At 47.7% G+C, this 23,881-nt stretch overlaps 1 protein-coding gene and 1 long non-coding RNA gene across 8 annotated transcripts in view; one reads left to right on the top strand and one right to left on the bottom strand.

Moving 5' to 3' along the window:
* The window catches only part of LOC307205904, a 260,341-nt gene that overhangs the window by 136,313 nt on the left and 100,147 nt on the right, over positions 1-23,881 (top strand). The gene's annotated exons all lie outside the window — the stretch shown is intronic.
* Positions 1-23,881, bottom strand: part of RORC (RAR related orphan receptor C) — a 115,780-nt gene that overhangs the window by 66,552 nt on the left and 25,347 nt on the right. The window contains exon 1 of one of the 7 annotated variants that reach the window (XM_079958137.1): positions 825-896. The exons of the other annotated variants lie outside the window; for them this stretch is intronic. The gene's annotated coding sequence lies outside the window, so the exon portion shown is untranslated. Of the gene's footprint in view, positions 1-824; positions 897-23,881 lie in introns of those variants that run through there. 7 annotated transcript variants of the gene reach the window in all.

Below are 23,881 nucleotides of genomic sequence, written 5' to 3'. Positions count from 1 at the left end.
GGCTGCCCTTGAAGCTGACCCAGAAACTTCAGTGGGTACAGAATGCCGCGGCGAGACTCCTTACGGGGTCCTCACCACGGGATCACATTCACCCAGTGCTCTGCCAACTGCACCGGCTCCCGGTGGAGTTTAAGGTGCTGGTTTTAACCTTTAAAGCCCTATACTGCCTAGGACCCTCGTACCTACGGGACCGCCTCTCCTGGTATGCCCCGTGGAGGACCTTACGGTCTTCAAACAAAAACATCCTGAAGGTCCCAGGCCACAGGGAGGTTAGGCTGGCCTCAACCAGAGCCAGAGTATTTTTTGGCCATGGCCCCGATCTGGTGGAACGCTCTGTCCCAAGAGACTAGGGCCCTGCGGGACTTGACATCTTTCCGCAGGGCCTGCAAGATGGAGCTGTTCCACCAGGTCTTTGGCCAAGGCACAGTCTGACTCCCTCCTTTGGCAATCTTCGCAGAACTCTGGCCCAGTGGTTGCCATTTATTTGACTTCCAAGTAAAAACGCACAGCAAGTCATCTTTTGTGTTATCAGCGGAAATAGCTATTGGGCTTGTCCCAAGAGAATTCACTGTTACTGGGCTAGATGCATCAGGACATATCTTCCTATATGCCCCCCCCCCATGTAAGGATTGCAAGGCTCACAATCTGAATTGATTTTAGAATGCATTTCAATTAATTGATTGTGATTTTATGTAAACTGTGTTATTTTTACTGTTGTTAGCTGCTCTGAGCCCGGCTTCGGCTGGGGAGGGCGGGATATAAATTAATTACAATTATTATTATTAAAATCACCCACAGAAAAACAACAACCACACTCTCCCTACCGCCTCTCCAAATCTCTCTCCCCCCTCCCCAAAAGGCTCTCGCAGTGCAGCACTCCGAACACCCAGCTCTCAAGCGTGGCAACAGACGCCACTGACTCAGGCCCCAAAGCGGGGCAGGTGGGGCAAACGGGAATCGATCGCCTGGCACGGGGCTGCGGCCGGTTCTGGGGTGGAGCAGGCCACCAGCCAGTTTCCATTTATACATTTGGAAGTGGGGAGGTGGGGAGGGACAGGCACCCGTATATATGCTCTAAATTTGGGAGAGACGGCAGAGGGGAATAATAATAATAAATAATAAATTTCTATTTAAAACCTCCCTTCCTGGTTCAAATACCGGGCTCAGGGCGGCTAACAACAAATTTAAAACACTTAATTATAAAAGCAGCATAAAATGCAGTATAAAATCATGAATTACAATAAAATTCAAAAATCAATTTAGGGGAAATAAGCATTAGATAATCCCCAGGGCTAGATGGCTGAATTAGTCCTACTTGGGCCAGTGCGGAGCCTGGGGAGAATTAGCTGTGGGGTCTCAGAGCGGGTCATAAAAGGGGAGGGAAGAGAAGGGAAATAAAAGATCAGGCTGAATTCAAAGGCCAGGCGGAATAGCTCTGTCTTACAGGCCCGGCAGAAGGAGGTTAAATCCTGCAGGGCCCTGGTCTCATGGGACAGAGCATTCCACCAGGTCGGAGCCAACACTGAGAAGGCCCTGGCCCTGGGGGAGGATAGTCTGACTTACTTAGGGCCCTAAGGGAGGAGGTGGCTCTTACGGTGCGGTCCGCTTTGGAAAAGAGGGGAAATACGATGCAGAGGGAGAGCAGACACCCCCCCAGGCTTTGGGGCTGTGTACAGAGTGCTTGTAGCCATCTGCAGAGTGCTGCCCCCACGTCAAAGTGCAAGTAGATAAATTGGTACCGCTCTGGCGGGAAGGTAAACAGCGTTTCCGTGCGCTGCTCTGGTTCGCCAGAAGCGGCTTAGTCATGCTGGCCACACGACCCGGAAGCTGTACGCCGGCTCCCTTGGCCAATAAAGTGAGATGAGCGCCGCAACCCCAGAGTCGGCCACGACTGGACCTAACGGTCAGGGGTCCCTTTCCCTTTCCCTTTCCCTCTCCTGGCCCTCGATCCGACATGCTGCGCTCCCTCAACACCGCCCCCCAAATCATTTTGCAACTCTGTGAGAACGAAGTCTGAGAGTCCCTCAAACAGCAATAAAGCCTGATTTAAAAATCTCTCCTTCCCACCGCTCTCTGGTTGCCCCCCCCCTCACCACGTGGCTGTGTACCATAGCTGTCAACTTTCCCCTTTACTTGCGAGGAATCCTATTCGGAATAAGGGAATTTCCCTTTAAAAAAGGGAAACATTGGCAGCTATGCTCTGTAGAATGGACTCAAGGGCTGCCTTTGCCTTCAGTCCAACCTCCTGGGTCCTACGTGTCAGAGGTGGGCGGGGCCAGAGGCAAAAGGGGCAGAGTAACGGGTGTGAATCGCACCATCATCCAGCAGATTAGCTTCTGCGCATGCACAGACATACCTACCTCTCTGCCTTCGTTTCAGGAAGGAAGAGGAAAGTTCAGACACATCCCTCCCAGGTGGGGCTGCAGAGCATGGACCTGTGGCCCAGGGTAAGTCTCAAGGGCCACACAGAGGGGTCTGGAGGGCCACATCCTGCCCCCCCCCCCCCCGGGGCTGAAGCTACCTGAATACTGCCGTACAGACTACCTAGAAACATGAAAGGCTTTGTAGAAGTGGAAATCCAATGAAGCCAAACGTTGGAAGATTCTGGACCAATAAAAGGTTTTTTCGCCCCACAGCAGTTAACCTGTGGAACTCCCCTCCACAGGAGGCCAGTGACAAACAGCAAGATGGGTGGTTTTAAAAGAAGATTAGACAGACTGAAAAGGCTATCAATGACTAGGAGCCGGGAAGGCTCTGGTCGGCCACTGTGTGGAAAGGATGCTGGACTAGGTCCAATGCTCTTGTAGAACCTCCAGCGCCAGAGTCTAAATTTCAGGATTCTTGGGGATATTTGGCCACTGGGATAAGACAACGCTGGGCCAGATGGACCACTGGCCTGATCCAGCGGACGGGCTCTGGATAACCATAGTTTAGAGGTCCCGAGCCCTAAGGAAGTCAGACTATCCTCCGCCAGGGCCAGGGCCTTCTCAGTGGTGGCTCTGACCTGGTGGAATGCTCTGTCCCACAAGACCAGGGCCCTGCAGGATTTAACCTCCTTCCACAGGGCCTGTAAGACAGAGCTGTTCTGCCTGGCTTTCAATTTGAATTTAGCCTTTTATTCCCCTTCCTTCCCACCTTCTCCCCTTTTTATGAAGATTACCCGCTCTGGGATCCCACAGCTAATTCTCCCCTGGTCTCCTCGCTGGCCCTAAATAGGACTAATTTAGCCACCTAGCCCTGGTGACCATCTAATGTTTATTGGCTGGATTTTCCCCCTAAATTGATTTTTGAATTCTGAATTTATTGTTATTCACGTTTTATACTGTATTTTGTGCTGCTTTTTTGTTGCATCAATTAAGTGTTTTAAATTTGTTGTTAGCCATCCTGAGCCCTGAGTTTTCTGAACTGGGAAGGGCGGGGTATAAATAAAAAAATATTATTATTATGTTCTGAATACATCCAGAAACAAAGCAGGACATTTTGTGGAATTTATTGAGGCGATGGCGGAAAGGAATAGGGAATATTCCTAGTATTCCCCCCCACCCGCCCCGAAGCAATACAGAGATTCCCAAACAGATGAAACCACCCTACCCATCTCCCCGCTCCCAGGTTTGGAGTTTCCTGGAGTTACCACATCAGGATTTCGTGGGGACACAAAATCATTCCATGGGGTTTCCCCCTTCCTCTCCCCCTAATTCCCCCTTTATTTCCCCTCCTCTTCTAAAAGTTTCCACTTCCTTCAACGCTCCTTCCCTCCAGAGCCTTCATTTGCTGTTCTCCTTGCACATAAAAATAAGTACAGGGGTGCCTTGGTTCTCAAACGCCTTGGTACTGAAACAAGTAGGAACCCAAACACTGCAAACCCGGAAGTACACTCATACCTCGGGTTACAGACACTTCAGGTCGCACGTTTTCGGGTTACAGATGCGCCGAAACCCGGAAGTACTGGAACGGGTTACTTTTGGGTTTCAGTGCTCGCACATGCGCAGAAGCACTAAACTGCACTTTGCACATGCACAGAAGTGTCGAATCGTGACCTCCACATACGCGGACGCGGTGCTGCGGTGTGTGAACGTGCCTCCCGCACAGATCACGTTTGCAACCCAAGCGTCCACTGTAAGTGTTCCGGTTTGCGAACTTTTTTCGGACGAGTTTGGGGGTGCCTGTTTCAAAGGATTGTAATATGTGTCTTGGAAGTCTAGAAAATTAGCAAGAGTTTAAATCTGTGTTCCGTCTGTTACTGCTTTAACCTTTCTGACATCTTAAATTGTTTTTCTTGGTGATAATTTGCCTTGCCAACAAAGGTCCGTATAGTTAAAGCCATGGTTTTCCCAGTAGTGATGTATGGAAGTGAGAGCTGGACCATCAAGAAGGCTGATCGCAGAAGAACGGATACTTTTGAATTCTGGTGCTGGAGGAGACTCTTGAGAGTCCCATGGACTGCAAGAAGATCCAACCTCTCCATCCTGAAGGAAATCAGCCCTGAGTGCTCACTGGAAGGACAGATCGTGAAGCTGAGACTCCAAGACTTTGGCCACCTCATGAGAAGAGAAGACTCCCTAGAAAAGACCCTGATGCTGGGAAAGATGGAGGGCACAAGGAGAAGGGGACGACAGAGGACGAGATGGTGGGACAGTGTTCTCGAAGCGACCAGCATGAGTTTGACCAAACTGCAAGAGGCGGTGGAAGACAGGAGTGCCTGGCGTGCTCTGGTCCAGGGGGTCACAAAGAGTCGGACAACAACAACAATGTAATATGGATTTGAACTAGTAAGAAAAGAGATGAAGATTGTAAATGGAAAGAGTTAATCGTATTAGAAATATGATCTTGGAGAACTGCCACAAAGGTGTCACAATGAAATTCAGTTAGGGGGGATTTGAGAAAGTCAGATAACAATGAAAGTTAATTTGGATTTTAGAAGTAATAAGTGTTTTTATTTTTATTTTATTTTTAGTATTGTAATATGTTCTGTTTTGTGTCTTTTATATGTTATATTTGTTATAAAGGTAAAGGGACCCCTGACTATTAGGTCCAGTCGTGGCCGACTCTGCAGCGTTCATCTTGCTTTACTGGCCAAGGGAGCCGGCATACAGCTTCTGGGTCATGTGGCCAGCATGACTAAGCCACTTCTGGCGAACCAGAGCAGCGCACGGAAACGCTGTTTACCTTCCCGCCGGAGTGGTACCTATTTATCTACTTGCACTTCGAGGTGCTTTCGAACTGCTAGGTTGGTAGGAGCAGGGACTGAGCAACGGGAGCTCACCACGTCGCGGGGATTTGAACCGCCGACCTTCTGATCAGCAAGCCCAAGAGGCTCTGTGGTTTAACCCACAGCGCCACCTGCGTCCCTATATTTGTTATAAATGTGGGAAATTAATAAACTTTTTTGAAAAACAAACAAATGTTTGAGGAAGCCTGGTCTAATAGTACCTGGCCCAGTAACAAACTGGGAACCAGCGCAGACCTCGGAGCGCAGGTGAGATACGCAAACCCGGCCTCATTCCCATCAGCAATTGCACTGCAATGCGCCAGCTGCAGCTTCTAAGATCAGGCGCGGGGGGAAGCCCCACGTAGAGAGCATTGCGGCAATCTATCGTCCCACCCGCAGCTCACAACAAGGGCATTATACACAAACACATTCCATCCGTGGAGACGGTTTGGGCTTTGGCACGGACGCGCCCAGGTGTGCCAACGCCAGGCGTCACGCCCTCCCCTGTGCAAGGAGATTATGTAACGCCCTGATGCGAGGCATGCGCCTCCACCCAAGTCACGCACCCTGCCAGATCTGCTTACTTCATCCCGGCTCCCGGGCACACAGCAGGGTGACAATTAGGTGAGCCGCCCTCAGGTGTTCGGCCAGCAGTTGTCGAAGTGGCCATCGCCCAAGTAGGCGCCCGGGCACGTGGACCCGGTGGTGCTTCCGGGAATTTTCGGAGCGCGCTTCTGTGCGCAACATGGGGCAAGGAGTTCCAGAGGCAGCTGGCAGCTCAAGCCGGTCCCAAAGGTGGACTCTGGGTTGGGAAGACAACTCACAACGCCATGTTACCATCAGAAGAGCTGGGTTGTTTGGCGAGGCCAAAGGCGGCCCATCTAGGGCTGCTATACGCCTGGAATTGAAAACAATTTCCAGGGAAAATCCCCACTTAAATGTTGGGGAAATCCGGTTCTATGGCAACCCATGTTGGAAGTTGTAGATTTTGTATAGCTCAAATATAGCTCAAAAACTTCTCTTTTGGGGAGAGATTTTGCCACCCCAAATCTGAACAACTTGGCCAAAGCTCAACAACTTTTGTGTCAGAATTTTCACTGTTTGAAATATGGAAGCCTAGGCCACTCTAGTCCAGTCTTCTTCATCTTCGGCGATCCCTCGTAGCCGAGTAAGACTGTCTTCCATAAACACGGTTTTAACAATGAGTCCGTAAGTGACTGTGGAGGCCAATTCTGGACCCACACGTCCTTCCACAGCAGGGACATTGGTATGGCTTGTTTGGAAGGTTTGCCAGGAGAAAGCCTCATCTCTCCAAAAAGAACATGGCAGCATGGCTTAGGTTTGCAAAGTTGCATCTGAACAAACCACAAGACTTCTGGAACCAAGACTTCTTGAGACCCAAGTCCACAGCTGTCAACGTTTCCCTTTTTTTGCAAGGAATCCTATTCGGAATAAGGGAATTTCCCTTAAAAAAAAGGGAAACGTTGACAGCTATGCCCAAGTCTTCTTCTTTGGCAATCCTTCGTAGCCAAGTAAGATTGTCTTCCATAAACACGGTTTTAACAATGAGTCCGTAAGTGACTGTGGAGGTCAATTGTGGACCCACACATCCTTCCACAGTGGGGACATTGGTTTCCGGGCGGGAGTTGATCACGGTGTGGATTTGCCAAGCGTGCCTTCCTCTTAGCACGTTTCTCCCTTGCGTCCTGAGTTCGAGTGTCTTCAAAGCCCATGACACCTTTGGTCAAGGCTGTTCTCCAACTGGAGCGCTCGCAGGCCAGTGTTTCCCAGTTGTCGGTGTTTATACTACATTTTTAAAGATTTGCCCTGAGACAGTCTTTAAACCTCTTTTGTTGACCACCAGCATTACGCTTTCCATTTTTAAGTTCAAAGTAGAGTAGTTGCTTTGGAAGATGACAATCAGGCATCCGCACAACATGACCAGTCCAACGAAGTTGAAGAATCATTGCTTCGACACTGGCGATCTTTGCTTCTTCCAGGACACTGGCAATAGTTCGCCTGTTTTCACTGTTTGAAATATGGCAACCCTAGGCCCATCGAGTCCAGCATCTCATTCTCGCAGGGGCCCAATGACCCTAAGCTTATGGATAGTCTGCCTTTGGACCGGGAGGCTCCATACGGACATCAGAAGAGCCCTATAGCTCTACCACCCTGTCCTCGCATCCCAACTTTTTTGCATAGCTCCGCCCCTCTGCTTCCTTTTTGGGGGGGCTGCAGAACGTTGGCAACTTTAAGGAACTGCTAGTTAAGCCCCGCCCTCTTTGGAGGGGTGTGGCTTCAGCTCAAGGGGCGGGGACACTGCCTCTGAGGGGAGGAGCTTCTGCACAATACATTAACTCAGCCCCTGAAAAACCTAAACGCGGAAGCAGATCCCAGGAGCAAAACTCTGCAAGATGGCTTCGTCCTTACTTAAAAACTCAAACGAAAACCCTGCCTGACGCACGTCAACAGAAAATCTAAATCTCTCACCTGAGGGAACATTTCTGGGGAGTGCGTTTATCTCCTTTCTCTCTCCCCCCCCCCAAATCCGAGTAAACTCCTTTCTCTGAGCTAATTTCTTTCCCGCAAAGCCAGAGAGTCGAAAGTGGGGAAAGGGGCTCTGTTAAGACGGAGCAAATCGGCTCTCGGCTAATAATCCGCCTTTATAAATAGCTGTGCTTTCTCCACAGGCCTCATGAAAGGCCAGTTAAGGGCGCTGGGAAGGGACCTTACAATGCCTAAATCCCATGAAGACAAGCCGTTCATTAAAAAAAACAGACACCTTTGAATTTTGCGGTTATTTTCTTCTTAAAGTTCCGTATCAAGGAAAGCTCAATTCTAACTAGTTGGGCATCTAGAACCCTAACCCGTTCCACAGTTGTAAGAACTCTAGTCCTCCAGTGTGGCAGCACATGAACTCTCTGCCTCTTGAATATCCAGCAGGCGCCATCTCTGTGCTCTTTTTGGAGCCTGATGAAAACATTCTTATTTAGACAAGCCTACCCAGATGTTTAGAAAGCTGATATGAGTTTTTATCAGTTTTAAGTCTCTTGATATTTTAACTTTTGAAAGTTTTTCATTATTGTTAGCCTTTCTTATGGATAATTATCTTAGTGTTTCAACTTCTTTTGTAAGCTTCTTTCAAGTAGCTGTTTCTTTGCTTTCTTTTACAATCAAGCGGAAGAAAAGTTTTATGAAAATAATAATAATAATAATAATAATAATATGTTGTTAGCTACTCTGAGCCCGGCTTCGGCTGGGGAGGGCAGGATATAAATTAAATTATTATTATTATTATTATTATTATTATTATTATTATTATTTTATACCTCGCCCATCTGACAAGACACAAGTAGTTCAGATCGACGCAGGTTGCTGATACCCAAGGCAGCTCGATGCTAGTAAAACGAGACTCGGTCAGAACCACCCAGCTCTGAGTATAAATCCATCATGGTGAGGTTTATTAAATCTGGAAGTCGGCTCCCGCTTAAAAATCCAAAAGCAATCTACAAGAAAGCTTTTACAAATGCAAAAATTAAACAACCACCGAGCTGCTTGGGTCCCCCCCCCCCCCCATTATGGCAGAAAATCACGTTCAAAGGAAGGACATTTCGGAATATATTGTCAAGGAGAGGTTTCTAAAATGCAACACAGGCGGCTAGTTCAGAAACACTTCGAAGCACACACACACACACAACAGAAAAAGCCCTCCCCAAACGCATCACAACCACAGATCCTGAAGGGACCCGAAGAGTTATCTAGTCCACCCCTGCAAAATGTCTTCTTTGCAAATTCTCTCTCTGAAGTGCCCCACGAGAGCAGCCAGTCGGGGAGGGATTCTAGGTTTCCTGAACCCGCTTCTGAAATCTGGAAGAGAAGATCCGAAAGGATGGAAAGGCGAGAGCAATAAACTCCTTCCTTTTCTTCCAAGCTACGTCTCCCAGAAGCGGAAGGAAGATCCAGCCGTGCTTTGCACAAAGGGAAACAGGACGGTCCCTGAAATCTAAGATGTTATATCAGGGACTTACCGTTCCAGCGTTCAGACAGGCAGAGGACATTTGCCTCAGTGGAGATCAAGGTGGCCGGGGAGAGAAACTCTCCTTGAAAGCAGGGGAAACCCTTTGGGTGAAATCTCCAGGGACCCAGTGGGGCAAGAGAGACAGAGGTCAGAAGAGCAACACACAGACCGCTCAACATTTTGTACAGTAGTCGAGCATCTGCGGGGGGTCTCCTCCTCCCAGGTATGCAAGAGGCGTTGCCTAAGTTCAGGGGCAAATTCCAGCCAGGCAAAAGCACCTGTGGGGGGCAGTGTGGAACCCCGAGGGCCAGGCAGGGAGTCCTGGGGGCCGCCTTCTTACAGCGACCAACCAGGCACCTCCAAAAACCCCCGTAAGTGGGGCTCTCACTTTGCATGGTTCCTGGCACCTGCTGGAAGCATGGCTGTGTCTTGGTAGCTACAGAGTGCCTGCTTTGAATGCAAACGGTCCCAGGTTCGGATCCTGGCCTCTGCAGGTAGGCTCCCCTGCCTTAAACCCTGGAGAGTAACTGCCTGTTAGATTAGGCAGCCGCAATCTGGAGAGGCTGATGGGCGGACTGGGTATACAAGGCAGTTTTCTAAGTTCCTGGCTTGCCGATCAGAAGGTCGGAGGTTCGAATCCCCGCGACGGGGTGAGCTCCCGTTGCTCGGTCCCTGCTCCTGCCAACCTAGCAGTTCAAAAGCATGTCAAAGTGCAAGTAGATAAATAGGTACCACTCCGGCAGGAAGGTAAGCGGCATTTCCGTGCGCTGCTTTGGTTCGCCAGAAGCGGCTTAGTCATGCTGGCCACACGACCTAGAAGCTGTACGCCGCCTCCCTCGGCCAATAAAGCGAGATGAGCGCCGCAACCCCAGAGTTGGCCACGACTGGACCTAATGGTCAGGGGTCCCTTTACTTTTTACCTTCTATCTAGAACCATGAGGACTGCCTCCTTGGTTTATTTGGAAGGGAAGGGCTAACCCTGGGTGGCAAGCCACGCAGTTTGGCTCAGCCTCCGACATCTCCAGGCAGGCAGCTCCTGAGCGAGACGGGCCAAGGGTCTGCCTGGGCCACATCCTAGGCTCCTCCTGAAATCAGTTCCATGCAGAGTCATGAGGACTGGAAGCTTGCTTTGTTTTATGAGAGCAAAGGCCACACAGCTCAGCGAGCAGAGCACTGGCTTCGAATGCAGGATAGCTCGGACAATGCCAAGGTTGCTGTTCTCCAATTAGAGTGCTCCCTGGAAGGACAGATCCTGAAGCTGAGGCTCCAAGACTTTGGCCACCTCATGAGAAGAGAAGACTCCCTGGAAAAGACCCTGATGCTGGGAAAGATGGAGGGCACAAGGAGAAGGGGAGGACAGAGGACGAGATGGTGGGACAGTGTTCTCGAAGCTACCAGCATGAGTTTGACCCAACTGTGGGAGGCAGTGGAAGACAGGAGTGCCTGGCGTGCTGTGGTCCAGGGGGTCACGAAGAGGCGGACACGACTAGATGACTAAACAACAACAACAACACCACACACACACACACACACACACACACACACATATAGTTAGGATTTTACACCAGGACATATACTGCCACAGGGACCGGATTAAATCAATCAAAGGCAGATTTTGGACGTGCCTGAACTAGATGATTCTCAAGGCCCCTTCTAACTCTGCAAGTCGTCTCGGAAACCCCGGCAACTCTATCTCAGGGCTGCTGGGGAAATATCTCCCCTTTGGAGAGCTGCTGCCAGCCAGTGCCAGAAATACTGCGCTAGGTGGACTCGGTGCAAAGGCAGCTGTTGACGTTACTGCCTTCCAGCTGCCGCCTTCCGGAATATAAGGGGAGCGGGGAGGAATGTCCCCAAAGCTTTTCGCCCAGGCCTCCGGAAGCAAGGAAGGTTCGAAAGCCAAGATTTCCGTGGCACCTTCCTAGAATTCCTCAGCGCTGAGCTGGCTGATCCGATCTCTCTCTCTCTGAAACGCACACATACGTGAAGACACACACACATATAGCCTGTTCTCCCTGATCTGCTCCAAGTGCTTCGCCCCAAGAGACGCACCCCTCCCAAATCCTGCCCTCCTCCTCCTTCTCCTGCTGTTGTTCCAGCTCCTTTTTGGCTTTCTCTCCCGAGTGCCTGAACTACCCATCGCTCCACCCCAGAATCAGGCACATTTTGCCGCTGGGAGAAGCAGGGAGCTCCGAAAGGGAGCCGACTCCCCAGTACCAAAGGGCAAATGAAAGCGTGCCGTTTTCTCTCCCTCTTTTTTTAAAGGAATTCCGTTCTCCAGATTGATGCTTCAAGTTGTCATCCCTTCCCAAAAAAGTCCACATAGCATGGCTCAATAATGTTCCTGCCTTGCAGGGGGTTCGACTAGATGTCGCCTGAGGTCCCCCTTCCAGCTCTTAAGGTTCTGTGTAGTCTCCATTTATCTGACAGGTCATATTTGTCTACCATATCAAAAAACAATTTTGGAAGTCTGCCTGCGTTTTGCACGTTCTGCTCTTGTGATTTATCCATAAATGTGGAGACTACTCCATTCAAATCTCCCACTAATATTATTTTATATTCCAGGTAGTCATTAAGTTTAGAGTCCAAACTTCTGAAAAATTCTACTTTTCCATCATTTGCTGCATAAATTCCCAATATAAGATATTTATTGCCTTGTGCTGCAATTTCCACGGCAATGTATATTCCTTCCTCATCCTTAAACAACAACTTGGGGTTTCATTTTTCTTTGACATAAAAAACCACTCCCCTTTTTTTAACTTTGTCTGATCCCCCTTCCAACTCTTAAGGTTCTGTGATTTAAAGTGCGGGATCAACCGTCGGCATAGCTGCCAACTTTTCCCTTTTCTTGCAAGGAATCCTATTCGGAATAAGGGGATTTCCCTTTAAAAAAGGGAAACATTGACAGCTACGACCATCAGCACACCTGGCAAGGCTGGAACTCCTAACCCAGTAATAACTCGGGGCTCCCCATCCAATTTGAAACCATACTGGACCCTGCTTAAAGCTGTGTTTTATTTCCATCAGCTGCTATCCAACTGTCCCCTCCGCCTTATACATACAGAATGCAGCACAAAATGAAATTTAAAAATATATCTTCACCATCAAAAATAAAAAAAGGACAACCGTCTGGGATATAACCATGCCTGAATGTCTTACAGAACACAGACGGACGAGGTTAAGCTAGTTGTTCCACTCAAACTGAATTGAATCCCCCCCCAAAGGACAATGGGGGCTTTATAATAATAATTATTAATAATAATTTATTATTTATACCCTGCCCATCTGGCTGAGTTTCCCCAGCCACTCTGGGCGACTCCCAACCGAGTGTTAAAAACAATACAGCTTTAGGATTTAGGCCCACATTTAGACCAAGATGACAGCTCAGGTTGAAAGCATCAGACGTCAAGGAAATAAACAATTCTCTGACTTTTAGAAGACATCTGAAGGCAGCCCTGTTTAGGGGATTTTTAAATGTTTGAGTCTATTTTTAATATTCTGTTGGGAGCTGCCCAGAGTGGCTGGGGAAACCCAGCCGGATGTATAAATATTATTATTATTATTATTATTATTATTATTATTATTAAGCACCATGAAAACACTTTAAACACTCCTGGTTTTTCCCAAAGAATCCTGGGAGTTGCAGTTTGTTATGAGAGTCGCTGGAAGATTGCCTTCCCAGAGCTATAATCTCCAGAGTGGTTCAGCAATCAATCCCTCTTCCCAGGCAGCTACGAAAGCAGGATAAAGTGCAGGCAGTCTGGTATCAACCAATCACTGGTGCATTTGTTGTTGTTTAGTCGTTTAGTTGTGTCCGCCTCTTCGTGACCCCCTGGACCAGAGCACGCCAGGCCCTCCTGTCTTCCACTGCCTCCCGCAGTTTGGTCAAACTCATGTTGGCAGCTTCGAGAACACTGTCCCACCATCTCGTCCTCTGTCGTCCCCTTCTCCTTGTGCCCTCCATCTTTCCCAACATCAGGGTCTTTGCCAGGGAGTCTTCTCTTCTCATGAGGTGGCCAAAGTATTGGAGCCTCAGCTTCACGATCTGTCCTTCCAGGGAGCACTCAGGGCTGATTTCCTTCAGAATGGAGAGGTTGGATCTTCTTGCAGTCCATGGGACTCTCAAGAGTCTCCTCCAGCACCAGAATTCAAAAGCATCCATTCTTCGGCGACCAGCCTTCTTTATGGTCCAGCTCTCACTGGTGCATTATTATTGTGCAAATCACAACCCCCCACCCCCAAAAAAACCCAGTCTGGAGGGGCTCTTCGGTACGACCAGTGATGCAACCTTCTCCATGACAATGGCTGAACCCCAGGACACCCTCCTGAGGAAGGCACCCGTTGCATTCTAGGAAATAATAAGGATAAGGATAAGGATAATATTAACCCGACTTCTTTCCTGACGGACACTCAAGGCAGGTTACAGGTGAAATGAGTCCAGCTAAAAATACGGGCGGGGGAAAGCAATAATTAAAACAACAACAAAACATTAAGAGAATTAAAACTACATGCACACGTGAACGCACACACAAATGTATTTAAACCATACCCATAATTATAATAAAAACATCATGGCACCAGCCCTTTCATTACAAGTAGACAGGTCCCAGATGTTCTGTTGGAACAAGAAAGTTTCCGCCAGCAAGGCTGGAGCCCGGCTGGCTTCTCCAGGGAGCGAGTTTCTGGGGGCAGAAAGGTTGAAAGAAAGCTGCTTTCTGCAGAGCCAGTAGTTTGGGATCGCCAGCACTGACCGGTAGCAGCAGTGGACCTCCAGGGATTCAGACAAGGGACGGAATCGGGGACCTTCTGCATGGAAGGCACATGTCACAACCCTCCCCACCTGTCTCGATCCACCTTCTCAAAGTCAGCTCAAACCTTTGCTTCCAAGAAGGGCTCTGCCCCACCGACAGCTGCCGCTCTCAACGGCCTTAACTTTCAATCTGCCAAATTTCTGCTGTGGTTGCCACGTTTCCTTTCGAAACTTCAATTTCAGTCTTTTCGTACTCGGTTATTTTGATAAGCCGCACCTCGAGTGGTTGTCGTTGTTTCAATAAAGAGAAGAGAGGCGAAGATGCTTTCAAGAAAGAAACCCTAAACGGCAACATGATTTTATCACGTGGATTTGTGATTCTTAGTTGCTGGGCTTTATATTTTGATCATCTTATTACAACTACATATTTTTTTAAAAAAGTGACGATTTTGGGCTCCTCTGATGACCGGCAGGGTCAGACCAGTGGCTCATCTAGTCCTTACAGCGGCCAACCAGATGCCCTGATTGGAAACCCCAAAACGAGACCCAAATGCAAGAGCAATTCTCCCCCCTACTGCGGTTTCTAGCAACTCATATTCAGAAGAATTGCTTGCTGATTGTAAGGTCGGCGGTTCGAATCCCCACAACGGGGTGAGCCTTAGGCAAAAATGCATACAGACACGGGTATATTGGGAGAGATTTGCACTTAAACGCTGAAGGACTTTTTAAAAAAAAAGATGAGTTGATGTGGAAATGTGGAGAACTTAGCTTGAGACTGGAAAAACTGAAACTGGACGTATCTGCCCATCCCTAAGTCCGAAACGGACTTAGTTGAACACATCAAATCTTTTACCTCTTCTCATTTTACTGCCTGGAGCTGGAAGAGTTCATCCAGGAAGATGGAAAAGTGATTATAAGGGTCTAGGGATGCCGGTGGCGCTGTGGGTTAAACCACAGAGCCTCTTGGGCTTGCTGATCGGAAGGTCAGCGGTTCGAATCCCCACGACGGGGTGAGCTCCCACTGCTCGGTCCCTGCTCCTGCCAACCTAGCAGTTCAAAAGCACGTCAAAGTGCAAGTACATAAATAGGTACCGCTCCGGTGGGAAGGTAAACGGCGTTTCCATGCGCTGCTCTGGTTCGCCAGAAGCGGCTTAGTCGTGCTGGCCACATGACCCGGAAAAACTGTCTGAGGACAAACGCCGGTTCCCTTGGCCAGTAAAGAGAGATGAGCGCTGCAACCCCAGAGTCGGCCATGACTGGACCTAATGGTCAGTAGTCCCTTTACCTTTAAGCTGGGGGCCAACCCAGTCTCCTGTGGCAAGGAGTTCCACAGTTTAACTGCACTGCACAAAGGACTTTCTTCTGTCTGGCCCAAATCTCCCAAACCTCATACTCCCTTGGAAGTCTACAAGTCCCTGTGCTATGAGACAGGGAGAAAAACTGCCCCCCCCTCTATCCACTTTCTTCAACATTTCATAAACTCCTATTAGGTCATGTCCTATTTGACTTTTCTCTAAACCAAGAAGTCCCAAACGCCGCCACCTTTCATCGCAGAGTTGCTTCACCCCGTTCATCATTTTGGCTGCCCTTGTTTTACACCAGGGGTCAGCAAACTTTTTCAGCAGGGGGCCAGTCCACTGTCCCTCAGACCTTGTGGGGGGCCGGACTATGTTTTGAAAAGAAAAAAATATGAACAAATTCCTATGCCCCACAAATAACCCAGAGATGCATTTTAAATAAAAGGACACATTCTACTCATGTAAAAACACACCGATTCCCGGACCGTCTATGGGCCGAAATTAGAAGGCGATTGTTTTTAGTTTGCCTACCCATGTTTTACACTAATGGCATCTGAACCGAAGGCCTTGGGGTCATGGCACATAATACAAAATGCTGAACCACAACGAAAGAAGAGTGGCAGATGAAGATGGTGGACTTTGCAGAACTGGCGAAGCTGATGGGGGAAAACCCGAAACCAGCACAACTAAGTATTCCAAAAAGACTGGAGTAAATTTACACAATACAGTGGTACCTCGGGTTAAGAACTTAATTCGTTCTGGAGGTCCGTTCTTAACCTGAAACTGTTCTTAACCTGCGCTACCACTTTAGCTAATGGGGCCTCCTGCTGCTGCTGCGCCACCAGCGCACGATTTCTGTTCTCATCCTGAAGCAAAGTTCTTAACCCGAGGTACTATTTCTGGGTTAGCGGAGTCTGTAAGCTGAAGCGTATGTAACCTGAAGCATATGTAACCCAAGGTACCACTGTATTTAAAAGATTGTTGTAAACAACTAACAACACTAGTAGGGTTATACAGACTAGTAATGAGAATCCCCCCCCTTTCTATATTTATTTAAATTTGGAGGTATTTTGTAATGAATTATATTAGAATTGGAAAATATATAAAATGCTGTGATTACTTTTGAAAGCCAAGAGGTTGGGAGGGAAGGAAGTTGACAGCCTCTAAAGAGCCAAGGAAGTAAAGTAGATAATAATGATGTGATTATATCCATTTAAATGGAAAATCAATAACAAAAATTATATATATATATAAAAACAAAATGCTGAACCAGTGTGTGGCAGCTGTCAAAAAAAGGACCCCAGGGATCGTTATGAAAGGACTTGGAAGCAAAACTGCCGATATCCTAATGGCGTTATAAAAATCTATGGTGCAGCCACACTTGGAATATAGATTTATAAACTTCTGTTGTGTCAGCTGTTAGTCAGGTCAAGAGAAAGCCGTATCAGTTTCACCAGTGACTCAGTTTCTCGTTGATGATGCTTTAATTGATGGGATGTGCCCCCATACACACCTTTAGAAACTGGGGGTGGGTGGGGGAGGAAGGAAAGAAGAAACAACTTTCTGGGAAATTGGCAACATTCCCACAACACTCATTTAAAGCACCTGAATTGTACATTGTTGGAGGTGCTGGGAAGCGTAGCACGGCAAGGGGGGTAAACTACGGTTCCCGTGATTCTTTGTGGGCATTAAATGGGGCATGTGGATTGTGGATGTGACCGTTGGCACGACTCCTGCCATTTCAACGAACATGGCTCCCCCCCCGAAGAATCTTGGGAACTGTAGTGTTAAAGGTGCTGGGAACTGTAGCGCTCCAGCACTTTCACTGGAGACCAGAGGGTACCCCTTTGGGGCAGGTGCCACCTGAGTATATTGTATAGAAAACCAGTCTGAAAGATGCCCTCTGTATTTTAAACTCGAACTGCAGCCTGGGCCACCTTCTCTCAAACACCACATTCCAGACTGGGAACATCTCTCCTATATTATATTTTTGCAAGCGTCACGTTGTAGTTTGCATGGCCGCCAACAGGGGGCCAGGCTAACTTTGTGGTTTAGGGCCCTCGTATTTACGGGACCGCCTCTCCTGGTCTGCCCCACAGAGGACCTTAAGGTCCATGAATAACCATAGTTTAGAAGTCCCGGGCCCCAAGGAAGTCAGACTATCCTCCACCAGGACCAGGGGCTTCTCAGTGATGGCTCCGACCTGGTGGAATGCTCTGTCCCATAAGACCAGGGCCCTGCAGGATTTAACCTCCTTCTGTTGGGCCTATAAGACAGAGCTATTCCGCCTGGCTTTCAATTTGAACTTAGCCTGATCTTTTATTTCCCTTCTCTTCCCTCCCCTTTTATGACCCGCTCTGAGACCCCACAGCTAATTCTCCCCTGGCCTCCTCGCTGGCCCAAGTAGGACCAATTCAGCCAGCTAGCCCTGGGGATTATGTAATGCTTATTAGATGGATTTCCCCTAAATTGATTTCTGAACTTTGAATTTTATTGTTATTCATGATTTTATACTGTATTTTATGCTGCTTTTACAATTAAGTGTTTTAAATTTGTTGTTAGCTGCCCTGAGCCCAGTTTTTGAACCGGGAAGGGCGGGGTATAAATAAAAAAAAATATTATTATTATAACTGCAGCCTGACAAGGGAAGAGCAGGAAGACGAGGGTGCGGTGCTTAAAGGCAGGTGGGCAACCGCCACAGATTTGCTTGGGTAAATCCCTTTCTGAGGCACGAACGCCGTATGCTAAGCATCGCCGGAGCCATCCCGTGTACGGGAAGGGGTGGTAGCAAACTCTGCTTTGATTGGCAGGACTGGCGCTACACACAGCCGCCACGTGACACCCGCATTCGTAAGAACGCCAGCGCTTACTATGGCAGCACCTTTGGAACTCCCCGCCTATTGAGACCAAGGCAGGGGGCCTTTCCTTTTCAGTCCCTGACGCTAGGAGCAATCAGACCAGTCTACCCAGATGCTCGGAAACGCGATGGGCAAGTTTAATCTCGTTTAAACATTTTAACTTCCTGCGCGTGTTTTAACGTAAATGTTTCCCCTTGATTTTAACGCTTTCGCCTTTTCATAAACCGCTTTGAGGGTTTTTTAAGCAAACAAAAAAACAAGCGTTGTGCAAATTTTATGAAACGAATAATCAATAAATAAAGGGATGGTGTGTTGGTCAATGGAATCAGCAGAGGCAGGAAATGAAGACCCACAAATGTTTCGCTTCTAAGGTACCCCTGCATTGGCCCATTTACAGAATTATGGAACCGAATGAGACCTCATAAGGTCTTCTAGTCCAGCCTGCCTGCACTAGATGAGGGTGTTAGTTTCACTGTCAAACTGTTCCCACCACCCATATTTTTCTCCTAATGTTGAACGGAAATGTGCCTTTCTTAACATATTATCACATGTGGTGGGAATGTAAGACAGTAAAAAACTTCTGGGAAATGATATATAATGAGATGAAAAAGATGTTGAAATATACATTTCTTTAAAAACCAGAAGCATTTTTACTGGGCGTTATAGGTGAGGATATTAATAGACAGGATGCAAAATTGTTTTTATATGCAACAACAGCGGCAAGAGTATTGTTGGCTCAGGAATGGAAGCAAGAAGAAATTCCGACGAAATAAAAACGACAGACAAAATTAATGGACTACGCAGAATTTGATAAAATGACAGGAAGGATTCAAAACCTGCAGGACCAGAGATTCACAGAAGATTGGAAGAAATATACGAACTATTTGAAGAGCAGCTGTAATCAACAAATTATGCTAGCAGGACTACAATAAGTTTTGTAAGGAGAAATATATGAAATATTGCAAAGAAGAGAAAGAAAAGAGATATTAGCTATGAGATTTAAAAGTGAAAGCTCTGATCTGGTGGAACGCTCTGTCCCAAGAGACGAGGGCCCTGCGGGACTTGACACCTTTCCGCAGGGCCTGCAAGACAGAGCTGTTCCGCCAGGCCTTTGGCCAAGGCACAGCCTGACCCCCTCCTTCGGTAATACACATAGAACTCTAGCCCAGTGGTTGCCATCAATTTGATTTTGAATTAATTTTATAATGAAATGATTTTAGAATGTTGTATTATTTTATTGTTGTTAGCCGCCCTGAGCCCGGCTTCGACTGGGGAGGGCGGGATATAAAAAATTATTATTATTATTATTATTATTATTATTATTATTATTATTAAAATAAGAAACGTAAATTAAGTGAATAGATTGAAAAATTTTCAGATGTGATTGATGGAAGTCAAAAAATTGTATATGATGTAAAAGTACGTTTAATTATTGTTGAAAATGATATGTTGAAAAACTAATAAAAATTTATATATATAAAAAAGGAAATGTGCCTTTCTTTTGTCGCTTCAAGCCATGCCCTCTGGAGCAGCTGAAAGCGCCAGCAGAACCCAACCAAGTCCAATGCAGAACAGAACCACGGAAATTAATGGAATAGAGGAATCGCAGCTACCGAACCCCACTGATTCTCTGAGCCCATTGATTTTGTTGGGTCTGAGTAGGGATGGAGGAGGAGTAGACAATCAAAAACAAAGTTGTTTCATTTGAAATACGAACTTCTCCAGATGTTGCAATGCAAAATTCCCCAGTTCAGTAACGTGTCGCCAAAAAATGCACATACCAGGGTATTTATTTGTTATATTCGCACCCGCCTCTTCCTCCCCAAAAGGAGCCCAGGACAGAACAGACACAAAACATTTAAAAACAAGAGTGCAAAGCGTTCTCACGTTTAGTGCAAAAGGTAAATATTTGAGTGAAAATAGCGGGAACCGCATTGTTAAAAATGGGTGCCTTAGGCAAAAATGCATAGAGACACGGGTATATTGGGAGGGATTTGCACTTGAACGCTGAAGGACTTAAAAAGACAAGCTGATGTGGAAATATGGAGAACTGAGTTTGAGACTGGAAAAACTGAAACTGGACGTATCTGCCCATCCCTAAGTCCGAAACGGACTTAGTTGAATGCATCAAATCTTTGACCTCTTCTCATTTTACTGCCTGGAGCTGGAAGAGTTCATCCAGGAAGATGGAAAAGGGATTGTAAGGGTGGCGCTGTGGGTTAAATCACAGAGCCTAGGACTTGCAAATCGGAAGGCTGGCGGTTCGAATCCCTGCAAAAGGGTGAGCTCCTGTTGCTCAGTCCCTGCTCCTGCCAACCTAGCAGTTTGAAAGCACGTGCTAACCTAGCAGTTTGAAAGCACGTCAAAAGTGCAAGTAGATACCAAAAAAAAAAAGTGCAAGGTACCGCTTTGGCGGGAAGGTAAACGGCGTTTCCGTGCGCTGCTCTGGTTCGCCAAAAGCAGCTTAGTCATGCTGGCCACATGACCCGGAAGCTGTACGCCGGCTCCCTCGGCCAGTAAAGTGAGATGAGCGCCGCAACCCCAGAGTCGGTCACGACTGGACCTAATGGTCAGGGGTCCCTTTACCTTTACCTATGGTTTTCTCTGTGGAATACCTTTAACCAACAAGGAAAAAAACATCATCTTTCCTAACAAAGCATCCCAGGACAAATGTTAGCTGGGTGAACAGATTCAGGAAATGCAAGCACTTGGAAATGTGTGGCGGGCTCACAAGACAGGTGAACAAGAGGGGGGGGGGTCCCTCTTGGTTCAAGGTTGACACCCCTACGCAAATCGCTAGCTGATGATCCGAATTCTTTTTCCATGTGGTTTTTACGGTTTATAACAAGCACACGAGGAAAAAACCCCTGCAAGGTCTGTCCAATGGTCTGTCACAGCCCAGCCTCCCATTCGTACAGTGGTCAAACACCCCCAGGGACCCAGAATTTCTAGATAGACTGTCCCTGGACTTGAAGACTCCATAAGAAGAGCTCTGTCGAGGAGGACACACCCTTTCGCCAACAATGGAGGCACAAGCCAGCCATCCCGTCTAGGAGCCATCGCAACATACAGTGGTACCTTGGTTCTCAAACGCCTTGGTTCTCAAACAACTGGGAACCCAAACACTGCAAACACAGAAGTAAGTGTTCCGGTTTGCGGACCTTTTTCAGAAGTCAAATGTGCTCCGTTTTGAGTGCCATACTTCCATTTTGAGTGTTATGCTGAGGTCTGTCTGTTTTTGCTATTTATTTTGTGCTTTTGTTTTTGTGGCTCTTTTGTTTTTGTTTTTGTGACTGTGCGGAACCCAGTTCAGCTACTGATCAATTGATTGATTGTGTGACTGCAGTACATTGTTTATTGCTTTCCTTTTATGGATCAATGGTGTCGTTAGATAGTAAAATCCATGTTAAATTGCTGTTTTGGGGGTTGTTTTTAAAAGTCTGGAACGGATTAATCCGTTTTGCATTCCCTTCTATGGCAAAGTGCACCTTGGTTTTGGAATGCTTTGGTTTCAGAATGGACTTCTGGACCGGATTAAGTTTGAGAACCAAGGTACCCCTGTACTTTATAAAACAAGCAGATTGAGAGAGGGGTTCCAAAGCCTTTACGTTCAATAGCCACTTTCTGAGTGGAGAGACTCGCAGCTCAAAGCGCTGCCGACCATCCCTCCCATTTCACAGATGGGGAAACCAAGGCGGAAAAGGCAGGGCCGGCCAGCTGCTGAACCGAAGTCCTGCCCTGGCGGTTCTCTCTCTGCTAAATTTTGCACCTCCAAAATCGGCATCACCCTTGGGCAGGTGAGAATGAATCGCTGGGTGCTTGTGTGTGTGGGCCTCTCCATCTCCCTGGACTTCGCTCTGCTCTGCTGCTGCCTTCAACTCTCCAAGTCTTCCTCCCCTCCTTAATTGCTGTGAAACTTTCAGCTAGCCCCGAGCCAGGATCCTGGGGGTACTGCTGAGTATCTCCCACTCTGCTAACTCCAACTCTTGAATTGGCCTGGAGCTTCTATCCCCCAACTCTCCTTGTGTTCCTTTTCCACCAGAAAAGTGCGTTCTCCAGAGAATCTGTGGCCCCTCCAGGAAGTTGCTGGGCCTCCACCTCCCATGGGGAAAGGATACAGCTCAGGGGGGAGAGCGCTGGCTTCACCTGCACCAGATCCCGGGTTCAAGCCCAGGGATCCGCCAGCAGGGCTGGGAAAGGCTCCCACAGATCCAGCAACCCTGCCGGGCCGTCTCGGCAACGCTGGACGAGGTGCTACAGCAGTAAAAAGCAGTTCGCTGCATCCCCCTTCCTAGTGCACCAGATGGGTGCATTGGGGGCCCCAATCCTGAGATTCTACACCATTTGTCGGTCAGGAGCAAACTGTTTTTAAAAATGCCTTTGCAGCGGTACCTTGGTTCTCAAACTTAATCTGTTCCAGAGGTCCGTTCCAAAACCAAAGCGTTCCAAAACCAAGGCATGCTTTCCCATAGAAAGGAACGCAAAATGGATTAATCCGTTCCAAACTTTTAAAAACAACCCCTAAAACAGCAATTGATCCATTAAATGAAAGCAATAAACAATGTACTACAGGCACACAATCAATCGATTGATCGATAGCTGAACTTGGTTCCACACAGTCGCAAAAACAAAAACTCAAATTAAATAGCAAAAACAGACAGACTTCAACGTAACACTCAAAACGAAAGTATAACACTCAAAACGGAGCACGTTCGGCTTCTGAAAAATGGTTTGCAAACTGGAACATTAACTTCCAGGTTTGCAGTGTTTGGGTTCCAAGGCGTTTGAGAACCAAGGTACCACTGTATTCAACCTCCTTATTCAATGCTAGCCCTGCTCAGGGCAGTTCACAGACACAACTAGTTTAGTTCTGTTCATTTCCACAGGTCTACCTTGAGTAGCATTCGAACACAGCTCCCAGTGGAGCCCTGGGTGGCAAACGCACCTGCTTGTTGGTTTTTAAATTTAAAATAACATTTAAACCACTGCTAAAAACACGGAGAAAACAATTAAGCATGACAAATCACTTTAAAAGCAAGCAAAACGAAAACCCGCAAATGTAAACCAAATCAGATGTCTGTATCTAAGCCTGTTACAGCAGCGATGTCTTCCGTGGGGGTCTAAAAGGGAACAGTGATGACGCCAACTTAATGTCAAGTGGCAGGGAGTTCCGAAGGAGAAGTGCCACCTCACTATTGGGGGGAGAGATCAGGGGCGGGGCACCCCTGACCAGCGGCCCTTCTGGGTGGGGCTGGTGGGTCAAATCCATCCCATCAAATCCATCCCTTCACCGCAGGTTCTTGGGAAGGAAGCGGAGCACTGCTGTCGCCAGGCTGCGAAAGATTTCCCCTTCTGAAACCCAGGAGCGTCGCTGCTGCCGGTCAGTGTAAGCAGTGCTAAGCTAGGGAGGCAATTGGTCTAACTGGGTACAAGGCAGCTTCTGAAATTCCTCATCTCCCTAGAGCCGAGGCCCCAAAGCTCAAACAAAGAGGGTTTTTCTGATTTGCTTTATGCAGCAAAAGTCTCTCCACCTACGCAGGGGAGAAAATTTAAGTTTCTCGGGAGGGAAAGGTGGCTGGTTTCTTGAAAGCGCCCTCCCCACCCTGAAGGATGCAGCAAACCCACCTGACGGCCGGCTTGACCAGAGGGGGCCATGCCAGCCCATTTTTTTTGGGGGGGGTGATTTTGGAGCTGGGAGGTGGGGCAGAGATTACCAGCAGCTTAAGAATCACGTCTGAGGGAGATCAGCTG

The sequence above is a fragment of the Podarcis cretensis genome, assembly GCF_951804945.1.
Source record: "Podarcis cretensis genome assembly, chromosome: 16".
In the NCBI taxonomy this organism is placed as follows: Eukaryota; Metazoa; Chordata; class Lepidosauria; order Squamata; family Lacertidae; genus Podarcis; species Podarcis cretensis.
This window is presented reverse-complemented; position numbering and strand designations above follow the sequence as displayed.